The 9,655-nt window shown below is 41.8% G+C and overlaps 1 non-coding gene across 1 annotated transcript; it reads right to left on the bottom strand.

Moving 5' to 3' along the window:
- Nucleotides 1–9,262: 9,262 nt before the first annotated feature.
- Nucleotides 9,263–9,337, bottom strand: Trnat-ugu (transfer RNA threonine (anticodon UGU)). Its single transcript has one exon. It is a non-coding gene; the product is annotated as a tRNA-Thr (tRNA).
- Between the last annotated feature and the right edge of the window lie 318 nt (nucleotides 9,338–9,655).

The following is a 9,655-nucleotide window of genomic DNA, read 5'->3' as shown; positions in this document are numbered from 1 at the left end:
CAGTGGTTCTAATGGAATGTTGCCTACTCCCGGGATCTTGTTTCGATTAAGGTCTTTCAGTGCTCTGTCAAACTCTTCACGCAGTATGTCATCTCCCATTTCATCTTCATCTACATCCTCTTCCATTTCCATTATATTGTCCTGAAGTACACTGCCCTTGTATAGATCCTCTATATACACCTTCCACCTTTCTGCATTCCCTTCTTTGCTGATAACAGGGTTTCCATCTGAGCTCTTGATATGCATACAAGTGAATCTCGTTTCTCTAAAGGTCTCTTTAATTTTCCTGTAGGCAGTATCTATCTTACCCCTAGTGATATGCGCCTCTACATCCTTACGTTTGTCCTCTAGATATCCCTGCTTAGCCATTTTGCACTTCCTGTCGATCTCATTTTGAGACATTAGTATTTCTTTTTGCCGGCTTAATTTACTGCATTTTTGTATTTTCTCCTTTCATAAATTAAATTCAATATATCTTCTGTTACCCTCTTTCTCTGCGCATGTCAAGTTCCGTAGGCCCAAATTGAGGAGCAAATCTTCAAGGTCATGGAACGTGTCAGTATCTACATCTACATCCGTACTCCGCAAGCCGCCTAACGGTGTGTGGCGGAGGGTACCCTGAGTACCTCTATCCGTTCTCCCTTCTATTCCAGTCTCGTATTGTACGTGGAAAGAAGGATTCTCGGTATGCTTCTGTGTGGGCTCTAATCTCTCTGATTTTATCCTCGTGGTCTCTTCGCGAAATATAAGTAGGAGGGAGCAATAGACTGTTTGACTCTTCGGTGAAGGTATGTTCTCGAAACTTCAACAAAAGCCCATGCAAAGCTACGGAGCGTCTCTCCTGCAGAGTCTTCCACTGTAGGTTATCTATCATCTCCGTAACGCTTTCGCGATTACTAAATGATCCTGCAACGAAGCGCGCTGCTCTCCGTTGGATCTTCTCTATCTCTTCTATCAAACCTATCTGGTGTGGATCCCACACTGCTGAGCAGTATTCAAGCAGTGGGCGAACAAGCGTACTGTAACCTACTTCCTTTGTTGTCGGATTGCATTTCCTTAGGATTCTTCCAATGAATCTCAGTCTGGCATCTGCTTTACCGACGATCAACTTTATATGAACATTCCATTTTAAATCACTCCTAATGCGTACTCCCAGATAATTTATGGAATTAACTGCTTCCAGTTGCTGACCTGCTATTTTGTAGCTAAATGATAAGGGACCTATCTTTCTATACATTCGCATCACATTACACTTGTCTACATTAAGATTCAATTGCCATTCCGTGCACCATGCGTCAGTTCGCTGCAGATCCTCCTGCATATCAGTACAATTTTCCATTGTTGCAACCTCTCGATACACCACAGCATCATCTGCAAAAAGCCTCAGAGACTTTCCGATGTCATCCACCAGGTCATTTATGAATATTGTGAATAGCAACGGTCCTATGACACTCCCCTGCGGCACACCTGAAATCACTCTTACTTCGGAAGACTTCTCTCCATTGAGAATGACATGCTGCGTTCTGTTATCTAGGAACTCCTCGATCCAAGCACACAACTGATCTGATAGTCCGTATGCTCTTACTTTGTTCATTAAACGACTGTGGGGAACTGTGTCAAACGCCTTGCGGAAGTCAAGAAACACGGCATCTACTTGTGAACCCGTGTCTAAGGCCCTCTGAGTCTCGTGGACGAATAGCGCGAGCTGGGTTTCACACGGCCGTCTTTTTCGAAACCCATGCTGATTCCTACAGAGTAGATTTCTAGTCTCCAGAAAAGGCCTTATACTCGAACTCGAAAAATTCTACAACTGATCGACGTTAGAGATATAGGTCTATAGTTCTGCACATCCGTTCGACGTCCCTTCTTGAAAACGGGGATGACCTGTGCCCTTTTCCAATCCTTTGGAACGCTTCGCTCTTCTAGAGACCTACGGTACACCGCTGCAAGAAGGGGGCAAGTTCCTTCGCGTATTCTGTGTAAAATCAAACTGGTATCCCATCAGGACCAGAGGCCTTTCCTCTTTTGAGCGATTTTAATTGTTTCTCTATCCCTCTGTCGTCTATTTCGATATCTACCATTTTGTCAACTGTGCGACTTCAAGAGAAGGAAGCACAGTGCAGTCTTCCTCTGTGAAACAGCTTTGGAAGAAGACATTTAGTATTTCGGCCTTTAGTCTGTCATCCTCTGTTTCAGTACCATTTTGGTCACAGAGTGTCTGGACATTTTGTTTTGATCCACCTACCGCTTTGACAACACACGCGAGACAGATAGGATTTTCTGCCAAGTCAGTACATAGAACTTTACTTTCGAATTCATTGAAAGCCTCTCGCATAGCCCTCCTTACACTACATTCGCTTCGCGTAATTTTTGTTTGTCTGCAAGGCTTTGGCTATGTTTATGTGTTGCTGTGAAGTTCCCTTTGCTTCCGCAGCAGTTTTCTAACTCGGTTGTTGTACCACGGTGGCTCTTTTCCATCTCTTACGATCTTGCTTGGCACATACTCATCTAACGCATATTGTTCGATGGTTTTGAACTTTGTCCACTGACCCTCAACACTATCTGTACTTGAGACAAAACTTTTGTGTTGAGCCGTCAGGTACTCTGTAACCTGCTTTTTGTCACTTTTGCTAAACAGAAAAATCTTATTACCTTTTTAATATTTCTATTTACGGCTGAAATCGTCGATGCAGTAACCGCTTTATGATCGCTGATTCCCTGTTCTGCATTTAACTGATTCAAATAGTTCGGGTCTGTTTGTCACCAGAAGGTCTAATATATTATCGCCACGAGTCGGTTCTCTGTTTAACTGCTCAAGGTAGTTTTCAGATAAAGCACTTAAAAATATTTCAATGGATTCTTTGTCCCTGCCACCCGTTATGAACGTTTGAGTCTCCCAGTCTATATCCAGCAAAATTAAAATCTCCTCCCAGAACTATAACATTTCCCTAAGGGGCTCCGATCACTAGCCTAACGTTGGAGCTCCCAATAACTAATAAACCCCTCCCCCCGTGTGCCTGCTCGGACCTTGCTGAAGGAGCAGCCACATGTCCATTCACAGGCAGAGCGGGCGATGCCACACGGCCAGCCTCCACATTGACCCTCCACCTCGTGCGCCGCGAACGCCACTGAACCCGCCACTCCCCTTGGGGAGAGGGTGCCCAACCGCGCCCGGTACCCGCGAAGATCTCTCGACAGCAGGGACAGTGGGTGAAGCATCTAATACCTGGGGTGCACCATGCGACGCACCAGACTCCCCACTGCCGCTACACTCCGAGGCAGCAGCCTGAAGACGGCTGACCGCGGCCATCACACGCTCAGCTGTTCGCGAAGAGTGGCCAGCGTCCGTACACAGCAGTCACACATCCTATCCATCCTAAGGAATCAATTACCGAGAGACTTAATCAACTTTTAAGTAGACTGCTAATTCACTAATAGCGATTGATTACTGACTAAACTGTGATTGCTAACCACTTCTTGTGGAAAACAATGAAAATAGCACTACCTGTCTCTGGACTGTATTCAAAACAAACACTAGCACTACTGGCACTATGGCTGACTACAAGGACTCTCTCTGACTGTATTCAAAACAACACGAAATCTATGTAACACTATTACTAGCACTCGACAATTAAAGCTTCCTAAAAGCAAAAACACACGAAGAAGAAGTGACAAGTAAGAAAAATAGAGTTAATACTTAAATTAAGGTAGCTCGCCTGCAACAGCAGACGTGAAGCAGCCGGCGGTTAGGGCGACACAATGAACTTACAACAAAAAGTAATAACAGATAGAAATACATGTTCATGAACCTGAGAGAAAATCAGTCCATAAGTTTAAGCAAACGCTATCAGCAGTACAATGAGAATCAGCTTAATTTTTTCAATTAACTCCTCGACAGAATAAAAGGAGTGACCCATGAGGAAACACTCCCGTTTCGATTTGAAAGCGCGTGGATTATTGCTAAGAGTTTTGAATTCGAGTGGCAGCTTATTGAAAATTGATGCAGCAGTATACTGCACACATTTTTGCACATGAGTTAAGGAAGTCCGATCCAAATGGAGGTTTGATTTCTGCCGAGTATTAACCGAGTGAAAGCTGCTTATTGTTGGAAATAAACTAATATTGGTAACAAGAAACGACAATAAGGAATATACATATTGAGAGGCCAATGTCAAAATACCCAGGACTCCCTGAACAGAAGTCGACAAGAGGTTCGTGAAACTCACACCACTTTTTGCCCGAACCTCCAGTTTCTGAGCCAAAAATATCCTTCTAGAATGGGAAGAGTTACCCAAAAACATAATACCATACGACATAAGTGAATGGAAATAAGCAATTTACTTGTCGAATTATCACTCACTTTCGGCACCGTTCCAATAGTGAAAATGGCAGTATTAAGTCTTTGAACAAGATCCTGAACGTGGGCTTTCCACGACATCTTACTATTTATTTGAACACCTAGGAATGTGAACCGTTCAGTTTCACCAATCATATGCCCATGCTGTGAAATTAAAACGTCAGGTTTTGTTGAATTGTGTGTTAGAAAATGTAAAAACTGAAGCTTACTGTGATTTAACGTTAGTTTATTTTCTACAAGCCATGGACTGAGGTCATGTACTGCACTACTTGAAACGGAGTCAATGTTGCACCCAACATCCTTTACTACCAAGCTAGTGTCATCAGCAAACAGAAATATTTTAGAGTTACCCGTAATACTTGAGGGCATATCATTTATAATAATAAGGACTGGAGCGGCCCCAACACTGATCCCTGAGGATCCCCCTCCCCTTGACAGTACACCACTCAGATCCCTCATCACACTGTATTACTTTCCCCCATTCCCGTAGATCGTTCCCTAATGATCTTCCTGAAACACTCTACAACTTCTGATTCTGTCAGTTCTTCAGGTCCCATCTCCTTAAATTCCCACCTTTTTCCAGTTTCTTCAGTTTAATCTACAGTTCATAATCAATATATTGTGATCAGAGTCCACATTGCCCCTGGAAATTGTCTTACAATTCAAAATCTGGTTCCTAAATCTCTGTCTTACCATTATATAATATATATGAAATGTTGCAGTATCTCAGGTCTCTTCCACGTATATAATCTTCTTTCATGATTTTTGAACCAAGTGTTAGCTATGATTAAGTTATGCTCTGGGCAAAAACCTACCAGGCGGCTTCCTCTTTCATTTTTTACCCCCATTCCATATTCACCTACTACGTTTCCTTTTCTTCCATTCCTACTGTCGAATTCCAGTCACCCATTAATATTAAATTTTCATCTCCCATCACTATCCGAATGATTTCTTTTGTCTCATCACACATTTCATCAATTTCTTCATCATCTGCGGACTACTTTTACGACTTTGGTAGGCGTGGGATTCGTGGCTATCTTGGCCACAACAATGCGTTCACTATGCTGTTTGTAGTAGCTTACCCGCATTCCTATTTTTATTAATTATTAGACCTACTTATGCATTAGCTTCATATTAGCCTTCCTAATACTAAAATCTATATCCGATGTTAACAATGACGCCGGTGGATGGACTATCAGGAAATTACTGACCGTCGAGAAAGTCACAAATATAACCGACAAGCTAATGGGCCCTTCACAGGAAAAGGTTTTTTGCCAGAAAACGGGGAAAATTGAAACCCAGCAAATGAGTAAAAAAATGTATATTCACTGACAAAAAAAATAGTGTACGCACACAACTTACACAACAATAGTCTGGGATTACTCTATTACGTAATACAGTTTTTGTGATTGTATCTTGCAGCTTTAGTTATTTTTAATTCAAAGAGGCTTTAAAAGGACAGAAAGAACGTGTTGGACTACGCTACAGATCGTTCTGTTAGCACAGTCTTTACTTTGTAATCACTTTCGTTGACTTCGGCAACTCTCAACAGAAATCTCCAACCTAACCGAGACAATGTGCTACGATACAGCCGAGATCATGACAAGAGAATGGGCTACATCACACTCGAAGTAAATGTATATAGGTAAGGATCCCCATGACCTGTATACGTCTGTTATAAAAAATCTCCAAGCCACTCTCCTCAAATAGACCGCAATCTTCTCTTGACCTTCAACTGTTACTATTTCAGAATTAGAAACCAGATTCAAAGAAAATTTGGCTACAAGGCACAAAACTAGAAAAATAAGAATAATAAAAGTGAGAACGTGAAACATGTTAGCAATAACCATAAACAGGAGATTTACAGAAAATATAATTGAGAAAGGAAATCATTAATATTATCGACCGTTTAGGAACTCTAGGCTACGAAATGGATAAAACCACATATCGAATAAGTGGTGGAACACTAGATCGCGTGTTAGATTAAATCCAAACAAGAATTAGAGAAAAATATATCGAAGCAAGGCCTCTATTACGAAAAATTGCTAAATCTCGAGACAAATTGTGTCCTTCTGTATTAGATGAAATGTTTTGGCCCCTAGTACGGATGAAACAGTATCTGCAGTATCAACAGGAACTTCGGACATGTGTTTCATATTTCATCCAAGCCTGCAGTCTATAAATATTTAAACAAAATACTAAAACAAAATACCACTACAGGGGAATTACTTACGAAGTAGTTCTTGGTAAAGAAACACAGGACACAATTACGTATGTAGGCTTAATACGAACTACAACTGTGTTTATAAATCGCTATAGTTGCCTTGGACTAACGACGAGCAAATATCAATGTAACCTGTACGCTTTTCAAAGCTGTTATCCATGAAAAAGCCAAACTACGTATCGTGAACAAAATACAATTTAACACCGAAACAATGACATTAGCTGACAATGGGCACAGACTTTAGTCAATGGGCACTGTTGAAAATTTGTGCCAGACCAGGATTAGCACCCGAGTCCCCTGATTACAAGGGAGAGGCAATGATCACTGTGTCCCTATTACACAGTGGTCAACAGAATAGCACGAACTGCACGAGCATGCCGTTCTTTAGATCCAAATTCTCAATTTCTCCATAGACTGCTAATGCACTGCTCCTTGAACATAATCCTCCTCCCTTTAATTATACAGTACATGGCCAAAAAAACAGACACCGAATATATGCAAACTTGGCCTTACGAACATTGCAGACGTCGTCTATGTAACACACGTGAAACTTCAAAGAATTTACCAATTCGTTGCATTGTTTACTATAGACCACAAATCAAGTAACGTAAAAAAAGCACTGCGTCTATTGAGATCATGATTCAGAGTTAAAAAAAACTAATAAGTCGCCTACATATTACAGTTGCTGCCGAAAGAGGAGAACCATTATTTTCCCACAAAAGGAAATATAGTTAAAATTACGCTTCTATTTCGGTTAGTTTATGCGGTTACTAAAATTTGCAGTGAAAGTTACATAGTGGACTCTACCCTCCCCCCACCAGAAACGTAGTTATCGTGGCTGTTGTGAGACTTTTGTACACAGTTAGAGAAAGTGTGTTAAATGTGGCGCGGACGGAAACGCTAGGCTACGCTACAGGGCAATCTGCTCGCACAACGTTTAGTCGGCATTCATAATCGTTGGCGTAAACAACTCTCAATCAAATTACCGCCTTCCAACCTAACTTAGATCTCGGGCTACACTACCAATCGGCCTGTCATCACAACCAAAAATTCATTGAGGGGGGTGGGGGGATTTCCTGTAGCTCTCTCTAATGTATCTCTAGGCAAAACTGCCAGTTTTGTCAGACTCAACAGCAAGATTTACCAATGGTAAACACTTTTGAGACGGCTCGTAATTTTAGAATAGTCCTCTTCGTCTTACTTGGCATAAATTGTTCGCTGGCGTCCCAGCAGCTAGCTCCCTCAGTGTCTGCTTCTGCCATCGCACCACGCCAGTCTGCTGTTGTCCTAGCAGACCGAACGCACCGCACATCCGACACCTTCGGAACCACTCACTGGCCAGTTAGCAACTGAGCCAAGCACTGTTTACATCGTGAAAGGAAAACTATGCAAAGATGTACACTTAAATGGCACGACTGAGTAGCACACACACAGTAATATCTGAGGAATGTCCTTCGACACGCGCAGAACGAAAGTCTTCTCGCGAACGTACAGCGTCTCTGAAAAAAAATCTCGTGACTATATTCCGGCGTTACGGCCAGGTTCTCATACAAATGAGCAAAAAAGGGTACATTTGAAATTCTTTTTGAGACAATGAAAATACATTCGAAAGATCTGTTTGGGAATTACGAGTGATAATACTATGAGCTTAATTTTAGATTTTCAATAAAAAATGGCGCCCGTAATTATGATTTGATCAAGGGCCTGCGAGACTGGAGTACGCAGAGCGCGTGCAGTGTGGCACCTCATATGTTACCTGAATTCAAAAATGGGTAACATCAGTTGATACTACATTATTCCTCTGAAATTGAAAATGGATAACATCAGTCGATAAAACATAAAATTTATGGGAGCGTATACCTAACCGCAATGAAACAACCTTAAATTTAACGATACAGTGCTAATTCGAACTTTGAGTTCGATTTTTGAGGGTTTGTTTCACTCCTTATGCCTACACAAAAATTAGTTAATATTAACAAATGTCATATTATAGCTATAAGTTCCTAAGAAAAGTGTTTACTTTTAGGGGTCAGAGGTAGATGTTAAGAGAACGAACCACTTTTAATTTATGCTGCATGCCGTTCTGAGAAAATAGTTACCGGAAAAAAATGTGTTCAAAGTTTAGGGAAAACATTTAGTTATATTATTACTTCGATTTGCGTGAACTGAGTGTTACATATATATTTTTAATGTCGCTGAAAACGAATCTGAAGTCAGATTTTCAATATTCAAAACAGCTAATCCAATACGGAGGGCAACCGATTATGTTTTGACCAATTTTTACCAAAAATGTATTTTCGTTATTTACGTTTAGTCTGCAAGTCAAGGAGTATTTATCAACCCTTCCTCTACCTCTGATTGTTCCTAGACAGCAACTTCCTGTTCTTCTTAGCAGGAAAAGCCGATCTGTCAAAGCTGGATATGCAGCACTCGGCAGCCTGCACTTGATATTCGTCCGTATTTTCGATGAGTATGTTTGCATGCATTCTGCAGTATGAATCATTTTGAGCACGTGCGACACGGGATGAGTTATCATCTACATCTATATGGATACCCTGCAAAACACATTTAAGTGCCTGGCAAAGGGTTCATCGAATCACCTTCACAACTGATAATTAATTGAAACCCTCAGCTGCCGACAGGTGTTGTTGATATACTTCGATGGGGACAGCTGAAAAGTGTGCCCCTACTGGGACTCGAACCCAGAATCTCCTGCTTACAAGGCAGACGCTCAATCCATCTGAGCCATCGAGGGCACACATGAACAGCACGACTGCAGGAATTTATCCCTCGCACGCTTCCCATGAGACTCACATCCCCAACCGTCCACAATCCGCATTCGTAATGTACTTAATAGGTATTTGTCCATCCACTCATTACTGGCTCACACTAAGGTGACGATTCCCGTAAGAGTTCCGGCAACCTGTGCGCATTCGCACAGACGAAGGTCAATGGCTGGGTAACGTTTAACCATAGATATGAAGATAGTAACTGCTCTCGAAAGAACAGGCGCCACTGACGACCTTGCAACTCTTCTAGAATACATGATAGACCGGCCGATGTGGCCGAGCGGT

This window comes from Schistocerca gregaria, chromosome 11, assembly GCF_023897955.1.
Source record: "Schistocerca gregaria isolate iqSchGreg1 chromosome 11, iqSchGreg1.2, whole genome shotgun sequence".
NCBI classification, from domain to species: Eukaryota; Metazoa; Arthropoda; class Insecta; order Orthoptera; family Acrididae; genus Schistocerca; species Schistocerca gregaria.
The sequence above is the reverse complement of the archived record's forward strand: the minus strand, read 5'-3'. Positions and strand labels throughout refer to the sequence as shown.